The 22,597-nt window shown below is 34.4% G+C and overlaps 1 long non-coding RNA gene and 1 other non-coding gene across 2 annotated transcripts; one reads left to right on the plus strand and one right to left on the minus strand.

Moving 5' to 3' along the window:
* On the minus strand, positions 1-2,533 carry LOC140836157 (uncharacterized). The gene is made up of 3 exons (XR_012118988.1): positions 2,319-2,533; positions 922-1,963; positions 1-509 (listed from the first exon to the last, which is right to left on the minus strand). It is a non-coding gene; the product is annotated as an uncharacterized lncRNA (long non-coding RNA).
* A 4,747-nt stretch (positions 2,534-7,280) lies between these two features.
* LOC140837527 (small nucleolar RNA R71) lies at positions 7,281-7,391 on the plus strand. Its single transcript, XR_012119358.1, has one exon. It is a non-coding gene; the product is annotated as a small nucleolar RNA R71 (small nucleolar RNA).
* Positions 7,392-22,597: the final 15,206 nt, after the last annotated feature.

Here is a 22,597-nt window from a genome sequence, read left to right on the forward strand (position 1 = left end):
GGTACAGATCATCATTTCATTACACCGCCACATCAAAATAAGGAAATAGTCTTGCCCACATACACGTCTAGTAAATATACAACTGCAAGACATTGCAACATAAGCAAAAGGGTGGTGGCAAGACCACATTTTTTACTGAAGAAACTAACATGTTTACCCACTTGACTCCCCTGAAGTGTCGATGATAACAACCGGTACACAACTATCTTCTCTAGCCCGCTTCTTGATCGCACCAGTCTCTGCAACACAGCACGCTTCTTGGTTGTCAAATGCTTCATTTGTTCTTCGTAGTACGTGTTAGCCACATGGTCGGACGACTTTTTCCTGCTGCTGTTCTCTTCAGGGAAATTGAAGCAGAGAAACCGAGATTAGTTTTGGTCTCTGATGGTGCTGGTCGTTTATCATCACCATTGTCTTCTTCATCGGATACGAGGGAAACCAGTGGTACCACATACTTGCTGGTGACAGAATCTTGAGAAGGAGAAGGGAAAGTCACAGACATCTTCCGCCTCAAGCAAAACGTGTTGTGTTTAGTGAGAAAAATTGCCCAAATAAATAGAAACAAAAGAATGCACTTAAGTATAACAGAGAGTGCATTTAATGCACACTTCTACCACAAATAAATGCCAGATCGTGTGAGATATTACAATTGAAATGGTAAGCTCTTGTAGGCATTGTAAGTCAACCACTACACATAGACATGCAGTTGTATACAGTATATTTCCTTCGCAGTTAATGGAAAACAAATGGGCCCGAGAATTAAAATTATTACACATTAAAGCATTCAAAAAATACCCCATTTGTAGAACCAGTTGTTGTAATATAAAAAATAGAAATGTCCATACAACAAATTAAACTTTCTGTACATTCTCATATGTCGAGAAGCAAACAGAAAATGTAAAAGAATTTAAGAATATTAACCTTATTGCCCTGTGCATGCCGCGATGTGGAAGGTTCAATTAACTTTGAAGCCCAATAAAGAAGCACCACTGAACCACCTGTATGCAACTTAATCAATTGACATTAATCGTCCTCTTCCCTACGGCCATTGAAGTGATAGTAGTTGTTAGATTCAATATCTGACGCATCTTAAAATGAAGGAAAAACTTCTGAAAAATGTGATAAAGACGTTCTTACAGTCATCTGAGCGTTGCTTCACTGCAGGCCGTGTACATGGGCTTAAAAATAAAACTCCACACAAAAACGCAGCTACGAATAAAAATGTAATGCTGCCAATACATTCTAAATTATATATTTCGGTAACATCTTCAATAACAACAAAGTTAAGTCTTACAACTACTTGCATACAAGCAGCCAAAAATTACAACACCAGATGTTTTTTTTGTGGGGTTACAAAAAAGCAACAACGACGGAACGACTTATATGATATCACACACCAACTTCCACTACATTTCCCACAAAAATAATTCATACTACATGAATAAACAAACAACATTTTACTTACTTAGAAATTGCAATAACAAGCACTAAAAACATCAATACACACAATATTGAGCAGATGAAACCAAAGCAACAGCAAACATGTTCGACAGATAAAGGTGTGTGCTCCACTTCATCATTTGGTGGAGCTGATGTGGTGGATGCCGTAACAGACTTGGTGTGCACGTGTTGTTCCGGCTCAACTGTATCGGCATTCTTCAAAGTAAAGGACTGTGAAGAACAAGATGCATTGTATGATTCTGAGTGGCGACGCTGTAAAAAGGGGGAAGTAGGCTTTTGTGACCAATTTGAACCCATCTCAACTTTCGAAGATGGTTCATTGTTCGAAGAAACTTTTTGATACTCATCGTACCAAAAGAATCGTTTACGATGTTTCAAACGGACAGGACAGATAAAGTAATAGTGGTCGGGTCGTGTTGAATGTGGACCAGCTTCACGTAGTAACATAAACCCATTGCCACACTCGCACTGTGGGGGTCTCTTCACATCCATGAAAGCTATGCTAAAGAGTCATTCAATTATTTTCTTAAATGAGATTCGTAGGTACAAATATCTGTTTAAAAAAAATTTGCGACCGAATTGATTATTCCGCAACAAATGAAACTTCAAAAAAACAATAACTTTGTAAAATTGCTTCGCTCTTAAACGGAGAAGATGACAATGACATCAATAAACACAGAAAACAACAACAGTACAAGTTGATAATCATGTACCAAAAACAAAGATACCAGCTGCAACCCATCTAAGTTCTTGTACATTGGTTAAATTATAGGTCGACATTTTTGCAGAATAAATGAAAAGAACTCAAAAAACGTTTGCACAACAAAAAAACACTTAATTTTCAAAGAAATACTCACAGTGACTTGCGATAAGATGGTTGTAGCACGATTCTCCTCCCGCGTAATGCGTCCTCGCGTAGAGATTATTGCCATTTAGCACGATGAACTACCTGCAGAACCGAATTCATATCCTTCGGTTGTCGGATTCACACTAAACACAGCTACATCCACAAAATTTTGGAAACAAATGCGAAGTTCAATGAAAGGTGTTGACGGCTAGGGTTTTCTTCAGACACTATGCGAAGGATTCGTGGTGGGTGTTTGAAAAAAGTAGGTGTGAAATTATAAATTGTATTAATATATCAATGGGTATTTTTGGTATTTCAAATGGCCTAACTTTTCGAGTCACACACTTTAAAAAAGTCACCGAACACAAAATCTAATTTTATCAAACCACACTAATCTTTGTCTATCATATACTTAATCATTATGTATTAATCATTTCATTAATCATATCATCTCAACCAAACGATGCCTTAGTGATCACTTCACACTTCTGGATATTAAGAACACTCAGTTCACCAGATAACAAGACTTGATCAAATAACCAACAGGTTACTGATGAGAATAAACGGTTTGGTGTGAGTAGCAGAAAAATGATCCTGAAAATGATCAAATGAATTTCTGTTTTTGTGCGTGTTGATTGAGCGATGAGGCATATGAACTTTAAGAGTGCTCGGAGATCTTTTCAAGTATGCAAGCAAGCTATTGTGATTCAATTGTGAGCGTAAAAGAACTGCCCTCTGCTTAGCACACTCTTCCGTTAATATACATGATTTCCTTAACGGTCGGGAAGGACATAGCAACGTTAACCTGATTCTCTGAACAGATGAGTCGTTGTCGTCTTTATGAGCATTAAATGTTCTTTAATGAACGCATTTAATCTTCCTTTTGCTCAGCACCATTCTGAAGCGCTTTTCCTGAGGAGTTCCTTTTATTGAAATTGTATTAAGCATCAGCACATGCAGTCTATACTTGGTCTCTCTTCTTTGGGATAGGATCATAATGCGGATCAATCTTGGAGCAGATGTATATACGTAGACTTCAAGATGATGTAATACTTTGAATTAATTAAACCGGTGAGAGAATGTCTTTGAGTAATAAATGGTCCTTTAAATGATCCGGTTCTGATAAGCAGTTGAAACTCCTTTTAGCTTTGGCCGGTTAGAAAGATGCACTATAATTTGAGCTGGATGGTTGAACTGATATATGTCACATATATGAACCGCAGTGCTGTCTTGTTTTTGTCATACGTCAAAATTTTTGGGAATAATATTTTCTTCAACAATGCATATCTTTGAATAAAGACGACCAATAAAATCCACATTGTAAGATTTTTGTAGCTGTTTTATTGGATGAAAAATGACCTCCACATGCTTCAGAATGAAAAATTTAATGACATTACTTACTTAATTGTCGGGTATGCATCGTCGAAAAATTTGGTCAGGACAATACTTAAACAAGCAAGGATCATCCCAATAAAATTTTTTAACTTCTGTCAAGAATTTTATCTTATCCTGTGAATTCCAATGAGAAGGCATTTTATTTGTCAAAATAAAATTTACAATGTTAGCAAACCATGGCATAATAGTAGCATAGAACAACTGATCATCTGAAAAATTTTCATTTATTGGTATTTCATTATGAGATGATTCTGTCATTACTCTAGATAAATGATCGGCTACGACATTTCCTTTTCCTTTTTTTATCTTTAATTATAATATCAAATTCTTGTAATAATAAAATCCACCGTATTAATCTTGGCTTAGCATCTTGTTTATTTGATAAATATTTTACGGCAGAATGATCAGTGTAAATAATAGTAGTAGAACCAATTAAATAAGATCGAAACTTATCTAATGCAAATACTACTTAAAGTAAATTTTTTTCAGAAGTTGAATAATTTATTTAAGCATTATTTAATGTTCTACTAGCATAATAGATTGCATAAGGTTTTTCTTCTTTTCTTTGTCCTAACACAGCTCTATAGCATAATAACTTGCATCACAAATTAATTCAAAAGGTAAAGACCAATCTGGAGGTTGTAAAATAGGTGATGTAATTAAAAGATTAATTATTTTTTTAAAAGAATTTTCACATTTCTAAGTCCATTCAAATTGTGTATCTTTTGTTAAAAGATTTGAAATTGGTTTAGATATTAAGATAAATTTTTTTATAAACATTCTATAAAATCCTGCATTACCCAAGAATGATCGAACTTCTTTGACCGTTTTTGTTGATGTTAAATTAGCAATAACATTAACTTTGGCTTTATCAACTTCAATTCCTTTTTCAGATATCACATGCCCTAAAACAATCCCAGATTTAACCATATAATGACATTTTTTCCAATTTAAAACAAGATTTTTTCTTCACATCTTTTTAATACTTCTTCTAGGTTTTTAAGACAATTTTCAAATGAGTTTCCAAAAACAGTTATATCAACCATAAAAACTTCTAAAAATTCTTCAATCATATAACTCAAAATACTTAACATACATCTTTGAAAAGTAGCCGGAGCATTACATAAACCAAATGATATTCTTTTAAATGCAAAAGTTCCAAAATGGCAAGTGAAAGTAGTTTTTTCGTGATCTTCTAATGATATAGGTATTTGATAATAACCTGAATACCCATCAAGAAAACAGTAATAAGAATTACCTGCTACTTTTTCTAAAATCTGATCTAAAAATGGTAGTGAGAAATGATCTTTTCTAGTTGTATCATTTAATTTTCTATAATCAATACACATACGCCAACTAAATGGAATTCTAGCTTGTAATAACTCTCCCTTTTCATTTTTTATAACAGTGATGCATGACTTTTTAGGTACTACTTGTATTGGACTTACCCATTTAATATCTGAGATTGGATAGATAATTCCAGCATCTAATAGTTTTAATAATGAATTCTTAACAACTTCCTCCATATGTGGATTTAACCTTCTTTGTGGTTGTTCATATGTTTTAGCATTTTCTTCCAAGTGAATTTTATGTGTGCAAATTAAAGAATTTATACCTTTTATATCTTTCAAAGTCCATCCAATTGCATTTTTGTATTTTTAAGTAATTTAATTAAATCTTCTTCTTGATTTGGTAGAAGAGTGGAAGAAATTACAACAGGAAATGTTTTATTTTCACCAAGAAATACATATTTCAATTCTAATGGTAAAACTCTTTAATTCAAGTTTTGTATTATCATCTTTTTTAAAATTATTTTCAGACTCAAAACTTTCTATTGAAAAAGCTTCATATTGTTGATTTAAATTTTCTTCTTGTATATTTTATTCCACAATTGTTTCAATTTAATTATCATTTTCATTTTCATTAATACTTGGTTTTTTACATAAATTGAACACATTAAGTTCTAGAGTCATATTTCCAAAAGACAATTTCATTATTCCATTTCGACAATTAATTAAAGCATCTGAAGTTGCTAGAAATGGTCGTCCCAATATTACTGGAATTTCATTATGTACTTCTATTGGTTGTGTATCCAAAACAATAAAATCTACAAGATATATGAATTTATCAACTTGAACCAACACATCTTCTACAATACTTTTAGGTATTTTTATTGATCTATCTGCCAATAAGAGAGTAAGAAGTGGGTTTTAATTCTCCTAAATTAAGTTTTTCATAAACTGAATAAGGAGTATATTCAAACTTGCTCATAAATCTAACAAAGCTTTTTTTATTTTATTTTCTCCAATAATACATGAAAGTGTTGGACAACCAGGATCTTTATATTTTAAACTAGAATTGTTTTGAAGAATAGAACTTACTTGTTTAGCCAAGAATGCTTTCTTCTTCACATGCAATTTTCTCTTCACTGTACATAAGTCTTATAAAAATTTTGCATAGAAAGGTACTTGTTTAATATCATCTAATAATAGAATATTTATCTTTACTTGTTTAACCACTTCATAGATATCAGAATCATTTTGTTGTTTTTTATGATTTGTTAATACATGAGGAAATGGTGGAGGTTTATTTGATTCATTTACTATTTCAGATGATTTAACATTCAACATATTATTTTTAGAATTTAAGATATCATCATTCTCAAAAGTATCAGGATTATCATCCTTACTCTTTGATTTTAAATGATCCTTGTTTTCATTACTATATGGATCATTAACTATTTTATCACTTCTAAGGGTAATAACAGATTTTATTTGATCAATTTTATTAATATTTAATTCTTGATTTTGATTTTTAGGATTAGGTTGAGGTTGAGATGGAATTTTTCTTTTTCATGAATATTAAGTGCAGATGCAAATTTTGCAAGAGTTTCTTTCAAATCACTCATAGATTGATTGTTTTGAATATTGATAGACTCTTGATTTTGGATAAATGCATGAATTACGTCTTCAAAGTTCTTTCTTGGAGGTGTAACATAGGGAAAATAACCTTGATGATTTTGGTTATTTTGAAAATATTGTTGTGAAGGTTGTGCATTATTATCATTCCTCCAATTAAAATTAATATGATTTTTCCATCCAGGATTAAACTATTATGAAAAAGGATCTAATATTGGTTTTTTATAATTGTTAACATAATTTGTTTGTTCATGAAGATATTCTTTAAATGAAGGTAATGTTGGACAATCTTTTGTAGCATGATCATGTGTATCACATATATGACAAACAATTTCTTGAATACTTTTAATTGACCACTCTTTTTCATTTCTAGTGACTCAATTTTTCTTGCTAAAGATGCAAGTTTAGCTTGAATATCTATATCATCTTTAAGATTATAGATATCACCCCCATTTGTTGAATTATTGATTTTAGTTGTTGGTGGTTCTATTGTGCCTATATTATCCCAATTTTGAGCATTTTCTGCTAATGAATCCAAATATTCCATAGCTTCATTTGGGTTTTTATCTTCAAAAGTTCCATTACACATGAATTCTATCATTTTCCTATCTTCAGGTATTAGACCTTCATAAAAGTGAGAAACTATTCTCCATGTTTCAAAACCATGATGTGGGCATGTGTTAAGTAATTCTTTATATCTATCCCAACATTGATAAAATGTTTCTCCTTGTTTTTGAGAAAAAGTAGTAATTTGTCTTTTAAAAGAGTTTGTTCTATGGTAAGTGAAAAACCTTTTCAGAAATTGTTGTTGCATTTCTTCCCATGACCTTATTGAACTCGATCTCAAATTTTGTAGCCATGTTTTAGCTTTATATTTTAAAGAAAAGGAAAAAGCTTTAATCGAACTATATCCATGCTACAATTTTGATCCTTATAAGTGTTATAAACTTCCTCAAATTCTCTTAGATGTAAATATGGATTTTCATAACCTAAGCCATGAAAATTTGGTAAAAGTTGAATAATTTGAGGTTTAAAGTTGAAATTAGATGCATCAGGAGGAAAAACTAAACAAGACGGGGCACTAGTTCTAATATGGTTCATATGGTGCCTAAGTATTCTTAATTGATCATGTTCTTGATTATTATTATTATTATTATTATTATTATTATTATTATTATTATTATTATTATTATTATTATTATCTCGATTATTTGAATTATCATCAATGTTTAAATTATTTTCAGATACCCGAATAAGTATACCACTTTTTTTACAACTCCAAATAATCATACAAGTAAAAACAACACAATATTTATAAATAAAACATAAATAACAAATATAAACTTAATTTATACTTCCCTGGCAACGACGCCAAAAACTTGCTACTATTTAAATTATAATTCACCCAAGTATAGGTTGTCTGCAAGTAATATATTTCGTAAGTACGGAGATCGATCTACAGATAGGTTATTTTAAGTTTAAATTTATTAATTTATAAATTACCAAATGTAAGAATAAAGTTTACAAATTATTAATTTTTTCAAGGATCAAGGATTTATTCTTGGTTTATGTAATATTGTTTAACTAAAAGTAAAACAAAGGAAACCATGAAAAATAATGGTTCCAAGAAAATTATATATTTAAACACATACCTAATTTAATATAGTTCTCACCATAGAAAATACTGAATTCACCGATATTTTATATATGGTACCTATGATTATATATATAACTATATTAAATCATTATATTTCATTTATAACAACCGGCAGAGCCATGATATTGCCTAAATGAAATATATGATTTAATAAGTTATTTGCGGAAAATAAAAGCTAGTTTCAGTAAAGTAAAAGTTAGATGCGGAAAGTAAAAGTTAGTTACGATAAAGTAAATGTTAGATTATTAAATGTTATATTAAATCATAATATTTCATTTAGAACAACCGGCAGAGCCACACTATCGTCTAAATGAAATATATGATATAATTATATATATATATAATATAACAATAATAATTGATGAAATATTTATTGTATCAAAATTAAACAACAAATCAAGATAACCACTTCAATGGTATCAAGCATTTGATGTAAATTGATAACAACAAATAATTCATTTTTATACCAACAATAAAAAGAAGTTAGAAAATGAAAAGAAATAAAGAAAAAATATATAAAATATAAACAATCTTACTTCACCAAGAATTCATCCTCTTCACCTTGACATAATAGATTTAGCTTTCCACGAGCTTACTTTTGATCAACACTCATATTTGGGAAAATGAAAGATATATTGGAACTTGGAACTTTTATACAAACACACACTATATTTTACAATGAATAGAATGATTCTCAAGCTAGCACACAGCCTCTATTTAAAAGCCAAATGAGAGAAGAGTCAAAAATTTTATTAATGTCATATAGTTGTAATAGTAGTTTTTGTCTCCTCCAACTTCGATTTTATGGCCCTTCTTTCAATGCATTGTTCCACGACTTTAATCTCCGAATATGACTTTGCTCAAAACAGCAAACATGTAGGGAATTGTCTGTAGATAAATTTGGCCACTTGGTTCACCTCATTTGGTTAAATATTGAATTATTTATGATTTTTTTTATAAACTGGTCATAGTAAAAGTAAATCTGTCCTCCTTTTGATATTTGCACAATTTGATAATCTTAATGAACTTTTTTGGCAATCATGTCTTCTGCAAAGTTGTAGATAATTTCTCAAGGATTTCAAACATGTGTATTTATTAAATTGTTAAATCATTTATTTAATTTTAAAATGATTTTTTTAACGATGCATGATTTAAGATTTTTGCAATATTTCAAAATATTACATGTTTAATTGATGCACATTAAATCGTTTTCTTGAGTTTTATATTTCAGACGAATATTCGATACGAGATCCTTAAAGAGACCAGTGACGATTTAGATGATTTATGAAAATTGTGGTATTTTATTTCAAATCAAGAAATTGATATTTTAAATGATTTATGAATTTTTAAGCATTTTAAATCATAATTTAATTTATTAGGTGATTTTAAGATTTAAACTTTTCAATAAACTTACTAATATGAATAGTTGGGGATTTTAAATCTTGAAAATTTTGTCACTTGTGTATTTTATTTAAATTAGAGGTTCTAGTAAGTTAGTGGGGGATTAGTATTTTATTTATCATGTTAATTGGTTATTAGTATTTTTATTAATCTAATTAACCACCCTTAATTAACTCCCTAATCTCACACACACACACACACACACCCACTGCACGCTACACACACACACACACCCACTCAGCGGACACACTCACACGCACACCTTGCATTCTTTTTTTTTTTTTGAAGAACTAGGATTCTTAGAGTCTCCAGCAGCCACCCTTCCCCTTCGATTTTTATCAGCAGCCTCACGTTTATTTAGCAACAAGAATCGTGCCACAAGTCGTTCCGGATCGGTTCTAGCATCTCCTCGCTTCGTTATTCGTCGTTTTGTAAGTTTAAATCATCAAATCATGTATAATCTTTCATTTTTCTGCATCGATCTTGTCATAGTAAATATTTTGATGCATATTGTGTGTAAAAATCCATTTATGTTATGCAAAGTTTGAGCAATGATGTTTGAAATGATTTTTGAACAGTTTTAGATCTCAAAAACCGAATCTGATGTCATTTTGAATCCTGTGAATTCTTGGTCGGTTTTCTATAAAAACTTTCAGCATATAAAATGTAGTACTTTTTGACACCTTCGTTTAACAGTAAACTCATAATTTTCGGACAAGAGCCGAGTGGGATATGATCATTCTTGTGTGACTGCTCAAACTGTGTTGTTATCAAAATGTGTTCTTCACATTTTCTTGAGGTTTATTGGTTGCAGGCTTCGTTGGAAACCACCTGGTGATCACTGCTGCATTTAGGTTTGTCGCGTGTCGTGATCAGATGCTTTTTGGTGTTTCGTTCGGGTCATTAAGGGTTTGGTTACAATAGAAGTTGTAGGGAAGCGAATGGGTAGAAGATGACTTATTGGGGTTTGGTTCGCGCAGGATTAGCGCAACAACGCTGTATTTGGAGCACTGCAGCGCCGGGACTTCACGTCTGGTAGCGCCGCGGCGCGGCGTGTAGCGCCTATGCACTTAACCATCACTGCAGTGCTACACTTCGGGCACCTAGGCGCTGGTTCGGGGATTGAAGGGCTATAGGTTTAGGTGCTATTGCCTCGTTTGGGTATTAATACGTCGTTATGGTCAAGCTTGATGAGGGTTAGACTAGCTGTTACGAATCTCGAATGGGAATCATTGAATTATGGTTTAAAAGAGGTTTTTGTCTTCCATTTCTTAGGAAATTTTCATACTCCATATCAGGATTGTTTGGGGTTTGATGTCATGGTCTACTATGATTATTAAACATGGTCCAGTTCCGAGTGTTCTAGAAAGTCATAAGTTATTTAATTACTTCAATAGTGAGGACGATTGGTACAGTTAAGTTGTGAAATTTAAGTTGCATGATTATTATGTTAGTATGTGCAGCAGGGCCCAAGCGAGATCCAATGAAGCCCTCAACACTGTGTAAGTATGTTCAACGTGCAAAAAGAAAATGTTTTATATTTTGGAGGTATGCGAATTGTCTTGTGACCAATTATGTTACGGGTTTGGAAGCCGGAGAACGTGTCTGGGGATCTCTCCACCCCGGTAAAGTATGAACGAGTTTTGATCAGGATTGGGAAGCGGTAAAGCATGACCAGGGACCAATCCACCCGGTAAAGCATGACCGAAAATCTTATGTATGTGGGAGTGGACGTTCGGTCGAAAGGTTGTGATGATCATTGCCAGCCCAGTACTGTGATTTAGTTTGATCAGACGCATTATGTTATGTGTCACTTGTTTTGAAACATATTTCTACGCAAAATGATGATGACTATGCATGTTTAAGTATGTATGATACAGCACGTTTATGAAATGATGGCACGTCTATGTTTATGTAAGTATTACTTGATATTCTAAGTTTATACATTTGAGTCTTTATGAAACGTCCTGCTCTTTTTATTGCTTTAAAAGTACTAGAATTTTTTTTTTTTTAAACCTCACATAGCATCGGCCGAACCATATACATTGCATAAAAATATTTTAGAGCCCTTTTAAAATTAAAACCACCAACTACACATTTGAGAAATACAGCCCATACTATAATCTCTCAAAAATCTCTCAAAACATAAATAAAAAGTCGTACAATCTTTTAACATAAATCATAAACATATATGCGGAAACTAGCGTCGGTCCTCGGGTCATGTGCACCTTCAGTCCAGTCGGATCAACCATCAAGACCTCCATTAGCATTATCATGATAACCTGCATCCATCACACCTAGTGAGTCTAAAGACTCAACACACCATAATCTTTATAACGAGTAATACGTAATACAGTCAACATATAACGGTGAAAAATATTTGTACTTAAAATATCATTTTCATGAAGATGCATAAACGTAAACATTTTCGTAAATATTTCATGATGCATAAAACTTTAAACATAAACATTTTCATAAATATTTTTATGATGCATTTCATAAACCTTAACTTTTTTTTTCCTTTTTCCTCAACATGACATGACATAAAACATTTTTCATGATCATAAACATTTTTCCTTTTCCTTTTCCTTTGTTGAATTCAGATCGTTAATTGTGACTTTCCTCACATGACATGACATGACGATGGATCCATCTACGTGAAACCTCAGTACTGGGCGGCGGGGGACACCAGCAACACTCTCACCGGTCAACTGGGCCCTGGCCTAACATGATCGAATAGAAATACGATCATCGGGGCTCCCTCTGGGGCCTTCTCCCCTCACGACATTCTCATTCTTACCTCAAACCTCATAACCTCATATTCGCAACAATGGAAACACGATCGTCGGGCTCCCACTGGGACCATAACCCTCACGACGTCGCCATCATTAACGAATTAGTCACAATCACTTCACTTCCTTCAACGTTTTCATTCGCATCACTTTATAAAAATCATGCATAACATAACATTTTTCATTTTCGAAACCAAGCATGCAACATGTATTTTAAATGTCTACTTAAATCATGAAAATTCCTTAGACATTTAAAAATCATAATTAAATCATGAAAAATTCATAAACATATAAAAATGATCATTTTTTTCATAAAAACAGCATTTCGGGCACTGCCATGACCTTTACTAATTTCTCGGTGCAAAAAGACCGTTTTACCCCTGGACTCGACATTTTTTGTTTTCGACTTTTTTCTTGATTTCATGACTCTAACATGTCCCAAATAATTATTTAAGCCTACAAGAATTTTCTCGTATTTTTATTTAGCTTAATTCGATGACTTTTACATTTATCTTTAAATATAACGTTTTAATACGTTTTAATCCCGAATTAAACCAAACTTTCATATAAAATTCCCAAATTAAAAACTTAGACTTACAATAATTATTTAAGCTTAACCCTAATTTTTCATAATTTTATAAGGCTAAAAACTAGGATTTTCAATTAACTCGTTAATTAGCGTTTCGTGCGGCGATTAAATCCCGAAAAATACCAAAACTCATTATTTTGACCCCAAATTTTAAACATAACCTTTTATGATTTATTCTACCCTTCCAAGTCGTGAGCCACCCCCGTGGACCCTTGGATCATTTTTTTGTTCTTTAATTTCGAAATATGACACCCTACCGAACGCACCGAGCCATCTTCTAATTTACTCGAGCCACGCCCGAGCCACCTTGAACCAAAGCCTAGCCAACTCACCTAGGGACCCTACTGTGCAAGCCTAGCCCCAAAACATGACCCTAACCCGCTCAAAAAGCTCCTGGAACTCGACCCATATTTCTGCACATGTGTGTGTGTAGTGTCCTTGAACAAAAGAGACTCCTATCTAGTCTAGGACTCCTCCCAACCCTTAACCACCGACCACCCATGACCCTAACCTTCCCTGGACCACGCCCAAACCATACCCAGACCAGCCCATGCCCTCGAGCCCACCTGCAGCGAGCCACTTAAACAATACAGCCGCTGCGCACAGCCCTTGCTTCCATGCGTCTACCTCACGTTTCTCGCACCAGCAGCCAGCCCAGCCGTCCCAGACCCTGGCCGGACCCTTGTGCACCCTCCTAGGACGCTAAGGAACTATCCTAGCCCAGCCCAAAGCCCCTGACCGAGCCAACAAGCCATGCACAAGCTGCTGCAGCCTGCACCACTTCTTGATAACTCTCGTGGGTGGAGTCCTAGATTGCTAGGACTCCTCCCCAGCCTATTGTCTCGAGTCCTAGCGTGGCTAGGACTACCCCTTGACCCCTCACGGACCCTGGCCAAGCCTTGGTCCCAACCCTGAGCAAGCCAAGTCCCATAACCCATGAAATCGAGCCCTTGACACCCACACAAACCACTTTCTGTTCCAGCTTCACGTTTCTGTGTTTTGTGCAGCGTTTTGTTGCTTTTATGTGTGATTCTAGACCTTTAAAATTGTGGAAATACATGCCTATTCATATCCTAATTCATGGCAGCCCCTTGAACATCATATAAACATGATTTTGGATGAAAAATCAAGAGTTCAAACCATGGGGATGCATAGTTCCGAAAATATTCAAGTTGTGTGCCTTGTTTTCTTTCAAAACATGTTCAAATAAATATTATGGTGTGATGATGAGTAAAAGGAGAATATGGCGTGCCTTTGCGTTTTTAACGCACGAATATCCGTTGACGAAACGAAGAACGGCGACGAGAAACGACGGCTTGAAAAATCTATCAAACTTGATGCTTTTTCCTTCCACTTTTGATGTGTGTGCCGTGTGTATAGGTAAGAATTTCAGAAGTGGGGCGTGAGCTTTTTTGGAAGAATTGTAGGGTTAAAGGAGTTTATCACATAATATATACTACTTAATTACTAACAAGGCTTTTAGGCCTATTAAGCCATCAATTAAGCCCATTAGTCTTAATTAAGAAATTAAAAATAATTTTTTTTTAAATAAAATTTGTGAATTTACTAGCCGGGTTCTCAAAACGTTTATATTTTTGTTGAAAATCCAACACCGATAAAATTTACGTCTCGGCGTATAAAATCACCCCAAAACCCCATAATTTCAAAAATAAGGAAAAATCATCACCCTTATTTAAAATAATTAAAAACAATTATTTATTAAAAATATTTTCTATTTTTCAGCCCTCGGTCTCCGTTCCTCGATTGCAACTCGAATAACCCTTAAAAATACATTTTAGTGCAATCATGTAGAAAAATATATTTTAAACATGCAAATATGGACAACATAATTAAATAATGCAATTAAAACATTTAATTAAAATACAAAGGAATTTAATAATTACATGCATGTTGTTTGCGTGGACCTTTAAATTTTCGGGGCGTTACACTTTAGACTCACTAGCCATGATCGATGCAGGTGAGGACGAGTACGAGGAGGCGAGAGGCGGGGACCAGTGGGTTGGCTCGGACTGTACGGAGGCCTAACCCGAGGACCGCTAAAGTTTCAAGAATTTTATGCGTGTTAAATTCATTTACTCTGATTTTAATGAAATTACTTTATGTGGTTTTAAACAAATACTTGTTTCAAGCTCGTTTACATTTCAAATGTTTAGTCAAGCATTTTATTTACTACTGCTTTTGAGAGATTATTACTTATTTAAGAAAATTTTTATTTTTATGCAAATTTTAAGTAATTTTAAAGTACGGAATGTAACATAAGTGGTTCTATTTAATTCGGGAATTGTATGTGTCCGAATGCACTTTAGGAGCTATTTTGGGTATGAATTTTATTATGTTAGGGAGCATGTCCAAAGAAGATCCAACGAGGTTCACGATATCCGTAAGTATTTATGACGTGTAAAATAATAATTTTTGAGGTATGTGATTTGTCATGTGACCAAATTATGTTACGGGTTTAGAAGCCAAAGAACGTGTCCCGGAACTTCTCCAACCTCTTCGGAGGAATTATGTTATGTTAGGGAGTGGACATCTAGTACAAGGGCTGTGGTGATCCTTGTCAGCCCGATACTATTGTTTAGTTTCATCAAAAGATTTATGTTTTGGGCCACTTGCATTAAACAGAACTTTACACAAAATGATTTAAGATTACGATTATTATGAAAAGCATAAAAATAAGATTTTATGAATTTGTTTATGCAAGAAAGTCGTCTTACATATTTATTCTTATATTATGCTATGTATGAGTTATGTTAAAATTGCATGAATTTTATTACGTATTATTTGTTCACGGTTTATGCATGACGAGTCATCAGACTCACTAGACTTGATCGATGCAGATGATGTAATTGAGGAGGCTGGAGGTGGTGACCAGTGTGCATGCTTGGGCTAGTGACAGTACAAACCCGAGTACCTTGTAGTTCACTTGCCTTTTAATTATGCACGTTTAAAATTATTTTCTTAAATTTTACATCTTAGCATTGGTGACTACTAAGTTGAGATTTTTATATTATGTTGTATTTTCAAATTATGGTGGACGTTTTAACTTAAATTTTATGGTTGTGGTATTTAAAATGATGGAGTTTTAATATTAGTTTTTATTTTAGTATGCATAGTGATCGTTGAATTGTTTTACAAGTTGTATTTATAATAAATTATTTAATAAGAAAATTTAAATTTTTCAGCAAATATTAAAGTACTAATATTTTAAGTGAAACGACCTCGACTTTTTTTTTTACTAATCATAAATCATAAATTACTAAATAAAATAATTTAACAAAATCATGAATCATAATAATTTACCAATTTAAAACTCAAGTGCATAAATAAATCCTAACTCATCGACTAACCAAAACTCCTAAATCGACCTTTAAAAAGATCAACTAACTATAAAATAAAGCATAAAAATACCTTTAATAAAATCATTAACATAAATCTTTAAATCATAAATCAATCTAGCTAGTGCGGAAACATAAAGGCCCTTGGGTGTGTACTGTTATACTCAATCTACTCAATCGTCAGCGTCTCCATAAAATCATCAAATCCTGCATCATACAAACCTAGTGAGTCTAAAGACTAAGCGCATTCTATACATTGATAGCAAATAATATATATACATTCACATGCATTTAAAAAATCATATTTTTATTTAAAATAATCTTTTGAACATAAATAAACCATTTAAAATCATTTAAACATAATTAAACCGTAAAACTTAAAATCATTTTAAAAATAACTTTAAGCATATATAAATCCTTTAAAAATCATTTAAAATAAGTTTTAAGCATAAATAAATCATTTTAAAAATAAATTTATTCATCAACATGAATCGTATATCATAAAATCATTTTTATTATAAGCTTTCAATCATATATCATTTTGGGTGAAGTTTGATCCTTGAAAGTTACTAGATTTTATCATTATGTCGACTGATCAGTCTTCAGCTCCACATGGCCCATGGGGGTGGGCACTAAGCACCACCATGGAAATACGATCGTCGGGGCTCCCTTGGGGGCCTTCTCCCATAGACGGGCTTCCTCTGTGGCCTTTTACCAAACATGGGCTCTCTTTGGGGCCTTCTCCCGTAAATGAGCTCCCTCTAGAGTCTTTTCCCCTCACGACATCCCCAGAAAATCGTAAGTTCAGATTCCTCACATAAACGGATCCCCAGAAAAATCATATATCATATGTCACAATCAATTCACATCCCTCAAAATATTTTTCTTTTCTTTAAAAGTCAAAAAATAACACAGCTTTCCAAAAATAGCATTTTTAAACAGTAGAAATTACACAACTTTACCATAAATCATCAAATACATATTATCATCAAAATCATCATTTTAAATCACAAAATATCATTTTACAAGCATTATGATCCTTCGGGACACTACCAAGAGTTTACGTATTTTCTTAAGTGTAAAATTATCGTTTTACCCCTAGACGTAAAAATTTTCGAATCTATCTTTTTCTCACTTTTAATGATATGGGCTTACCTTCAATAATTATTTAAGCTTAAATATAATTTTTCATAATTTTATAAATCTTAAAACTAGGCTTTTCAATTAATTCTTTAATTAACGGTTCGTACGACGATTAACTCTTGGATAAATAAAAAACTCCATATTTTGATCCCAAATTTTAAACATTACATTTTTAATATTTATTCTACCCTTGTGAGCCATGAACCACACCCGTGGACCTATGGTTCTAATTTTAGTCTTTAAAATCTCGAAATTGACACAAAATCGAACACGCCAAGCCATCTCCCAAAAGACTCGAGCCTTGGTCGAGCCAAACCCGAGTCAACCCACCTAAGCACCCTCCTGACCAAGCCTAGCCCAAAGAAATAGACCCTAGCTCGCTCAAACTCTCCTGGAACCAAGCTACAAATTCTGCATGTGTGTGGCTTGAGTCTCCTTGAGTAATAGGACTCCTATCTAGTCTATGACTCTTCCAGCTCTTAACCACTTGACCCCTCATGACCCTTACTGACCCGAGAACAGTCCCAGACCCAAGCCAACCTCAGCCCGAGCCCCTGCGCCACGCACAAGCCGCCTGAAGAGTTCAACAGCCTGCGCGCATGGCTCCCTTCTTTGCCCAAGACTCCTAGCTAGCAAGGACTCTTCCAGCCGAGCCACCACTGAACCCACCTGACCATAACCATCCCTGGACCATGCCTAGAGCCAACCCAGACCCTGGAACCCACGCGCGAGCCACCTGGATCAGAAAACAGCATGCGCGTCACCTTGGAGCTTCCCTTGTGTTTCTCTCGTTTGGCTCGAGCCACAACACGCTCAGCCACTCCAGCCCTGGCCCAACCCCTTCCAATCACCCTTGGACCCTGATGGACCTACCCTGAGCCACCCAGCCCCAATAGCAAGCCCCACGTGCGAGGGCTAGGACCCTTCCTGACCTTGACCCACGTCCAGCACAATCCATCCTCGAGACCTTGTCAAACCCCTAAGCCCCATGCATAGTGATCGAGCCCCATGAATGCTCATGCACGAGAATTGCACATAGAATCCCTTTGCTTCTCTCATCCTCTTTTCCTACGGTTCCAGCCATATTCCCTTTAAAATTTATCATTTTTTTTTCATACATTCAATCATATTTTATCATGCTTTCGCAGCGTACTCGTTGGATTAAAAAATGTTAGAACTTTTCAAGTTCGCAATCTTGATTTTGATGGTAACAAAACTTGTTAATTGTGTTACTAATGATCTACCTTAGTTGTGCAGCATCTAGGATCATCTACGAGTTGTTTACATCGCAAAACTAAAGACCCAACTGATCGCTCAAAATGAATCAGTTCAACTGGCTACATCATTTGAGCAGTACAGCTGATTGACCAGTTGATAGGTAATTCAGCAGGAAAACCTCAGAAGCATGGCCAGCCGAAAGAGTGTTCAACTGATGAAGAAACCCAGCTGATCAGTCCAACTAAACGAGTGTGAAATCAGTCCCACTGACGAGTCAATTGATTTCACCAGCCCAGCTGAAAGATCAGTTCAAACTTACCAGTTCGAAGCATCAGTTAGAATCCTTCAGTTATGGATGATGGTAGATTCCTTCGGGTGGATTCCTGCTGTGCGAAAAGGTACAAAGCCATTGTCCATTCAAAGGACAATAATGGACGTTGCATCAGAGCATTAAAGACAAAAACGCTTCAGAAGGACAGTCAAAAGACGAGACACATAGTCCAAGAAGCCGATTCAAATGCACGGATACAATAAATGAGTCTCACTGTACGATCAGCTTCCTTTCGCCTATATAAAAGAGAAGATCAGTGAAGAATCAAAAAAAGGGAGAGAGAGCACATATACAATACTAGAGAGAAAAGGGCACACTCAGTTGCATATCAGCTTTCAGAAGCACTTAAGCCCAAAGGGAATTATTCATCGTGATATCTGCTTAGATTAGAAGCATGTTATCCCTCAGTGTGTGAGAACATTTCTGTCCAGTTCTCACACACATTCACTCTCAAAAACCACCCAAAACAGTCTTGCACAAAGACGTAAAACTTGTGTATGTAGTCTTTCTCACATAGACGTTAAATAAGTGTTGACTGAAAGTGTTGTTTTCAGTTGTAGCTAGGAGTTCAGTTTAGGCAGTAGATAAGTCCAAGCTGAGTGGGCTTATACACGTAGTTGTATAAATCAAAGTCTTCTAGTGTATCCTATCTGTGGAGATAGAAGGGGTGACATAGGAGCAGTTGAAGTCTCCGAACATCCATAAACTTATCTTGTGTATTTAACTGATTATCTATCGCTTTAAACTTGTTTTGATTAGTTAGAGTGTTCGTGTGTTCAGTTGTTACCATAACTGAAATACAAGAATGCAAAAACTAATATGTGTTCTTTCAGTTAGTCAGTTTACACAAGTTAAAATATTGTTCTTACATTTCAGTTTTCTTTTCGAAGGATTACTTTGAGTTTCCGCTTGGTTTAAAACCAAAATCGATTTAATTCATCGGTGTTAATATTCTTAGAACACGAGATATTGAAGCTCATTGAAGGTTGTTGTGTGCAAAATGCCTTCGAAGGCATTAACACACACGATCCATCAGTTGGTATCAGAGCAGGTTGTTCTAAGAAGAACATTTGAAGAAAACTGTGTTTTAAAAGGTATTACCCTAAAATAGTTTTAAAAGCTATTTGAAAATGTTTTATACGATTTTAAAAACTATTTGAAAATATTTATATGTCGCTCTTTGGTAAAGAGTTGAGAGGATTGGTCCTGCAATTTTCGTTATGGCCACTTCTCCAATTTCCTAACCTTGGAGATCTTAATCAGCTTGCAGGGACTGTGGAACATCTGCAAAGATGAACAGCTGAATTGCTCACTGAACAAGAAATCAGTTGCAAACCTACCAAGTCAGTTGTTCTTCAGACGAAACTCATCTATGTTGGGATGTTGGTCGATTCTATCACCAGCTGAACTCCACGTGAGCCTAGTCAGAGTCTGCTCGACCAGTTGGTTAAGCACAGAGGACAAGTTCAAAGCAGTTTTACTCGTTTCTCTAACAAATTGAACTCACAACTGACGCAGCAGTTCAAGCAGTCAAGACAACCAGCTGATGGTATATCCAGTTCTGTCACAGAAACCAACTGATATCTGATGATGTTTAAAATATGCTATTGTTGTAGCAATTTTTTTTCTTCTCTCAACTGATGTATGTACTCATATACTTGGAAGTTTATTCAAATAAAACATCATGATTATTCAGTTATGCCTCTTGTGATTGAATAGACATTCTCAGTTTTCTTGTCTATAATGCTTGAATGATTAAATGACTATTTAAATAATTCTCAAATACGGGCTTTCATTCAGTTCCTGAGGGAGAGCGTTCTTTTAACTGAAAACATGTATTAAAATCCAGTTAATCTCTCAGTCAACTAATAAATACTGTTTAAAATTTTTTTTTTCTTTCTACTCAGTTTTGAAAAGATTTTTTTGATTCAGTTGTTAAGGGGGAGCTTTCGACAAATTTGAACGTACTAACTCTTAAACTGAATATATTGCGCTTAACTGCTCAAGTCTTGTAACCATCAAAAAGGGGGAGATTGTTGGAACTTTTCAAGTTCGCAATCTTGATTTTGATGGTAACAAAACTTTTAAATTGTGTTACTAATGATCTATCTTAGTTGTGTAGCATCTAGGATCATCTACGAGTTGTTTACATCAAAAAACTAAAGACCCAACTGATCGCTCAAAATGAATCAGTTCAACTTGCTACATCATTTGAGAAGTACAGCTGATTGACCAGTTGATAGATAATTCAGCAAAAAAACCTCAGAAGCCTGGTCAGCCGAAAAAGTGTTCAACTGATGAAGAAACCCAGCTGATCAATCCAACTGAACGAGTGTGAAATTAGTTCAACTGACGACTCAACCGATTTCACCAACCCAACTGAAAGATGAGTTCAAACTGACCAGCTCAAAGCATCAGTTAGAATCCTTCAGTTATGGACGATGATAGATTCCTTCGAGTGGATTCCAGCTGTGCGAAAAGGTACAAAGCCATTGTCCAGTCAAAGGATAATAATGGACGTTGCATCAGAGCATTAAAGACAAAAACGCTTCAGAAGGACAGTCAAAAGACGAGACACATAGTCCAAGAAGCCGATTCAAATGCAACGGATACAATAAATGAGTCTCACTGTACGATCAGCTTCCTTCGCCTATATAAAAGAGAAGATCGGTGAAGAATCAAAAAAAGAGAGAGAAAGCACATATACAATACTAGAGAGAAAAAGGCACACTCAGTTGCATATCAGCTTTCAGAAGCACTTAAGCCCAAAGGGAATTATTCATCGTGATATCTGCTTAGATTAGAAGCCTGTTATCCCTCAGTGTGTGAGAACATTTCTGTTCAGTTCTCACACACATTCACTCTCAAAAACCACCCAAAACAGTCTTGCACAAAGACGTAAAACTTGTGTATGTAGTCTTTCTCACATAGACGTTAAATAAGTGTTGACTGAAAGTGTTGTTTTCAGTTGTAGCTAGGAGTTTAGTTTAGGCAGTAGATAAGTCCTAGCTGAGTGGGCTTGTACACGTAGTTGTATAAATCAAAGTCTTCTAGTGTATCCTATCCGTGGAGATATAAATGGTGACGTAGGAGCAGTTGAAGTTTCCGAACATCCATAAACATATCTTGTGTATTTAACTGATTATCTATCGCTTTAAACTTGTTTTGATTAGTTAGAATATTTATGTGTTCAGTTGTTACCATAACTGAAATACAAGAATGCAAAAACTAATATGTGTTCTTTCAGTTAGTCAGTTTACACAAGTTAAAATATTGTTCTTAACATTTCAGTTATCTTTTCGAAGGATTACTTTGAGTTTCTTCCGCTTGGTTTAAAACCAAACTCGATTTAATTCATCGGTGTTAATATTCTTAGAACACGAGGTATTGAAGCTCATTGAAGGTTGTTGTGTGCGAAATGCCTTCTAAAGCACTAACACACACGATCCATCAAAAAACATTTTTCAAAACAAGCGTAAACCGTAAAAA

The sequence above is a fragment of the Primulina eburnea genome, chromosome 7 (genome assembly GCF_022965805.1).
Source record: "Primulina eburnea isolate SZY01 chromosome 7, ASM2296580v1, whole genome shotgun sequence".
NCBI lineage: Eukaryota > Viridiplantae > Streptophyta > Magnoliopsida > Lamiales > Gesneriaceae > Primulina > Primulina eburnea.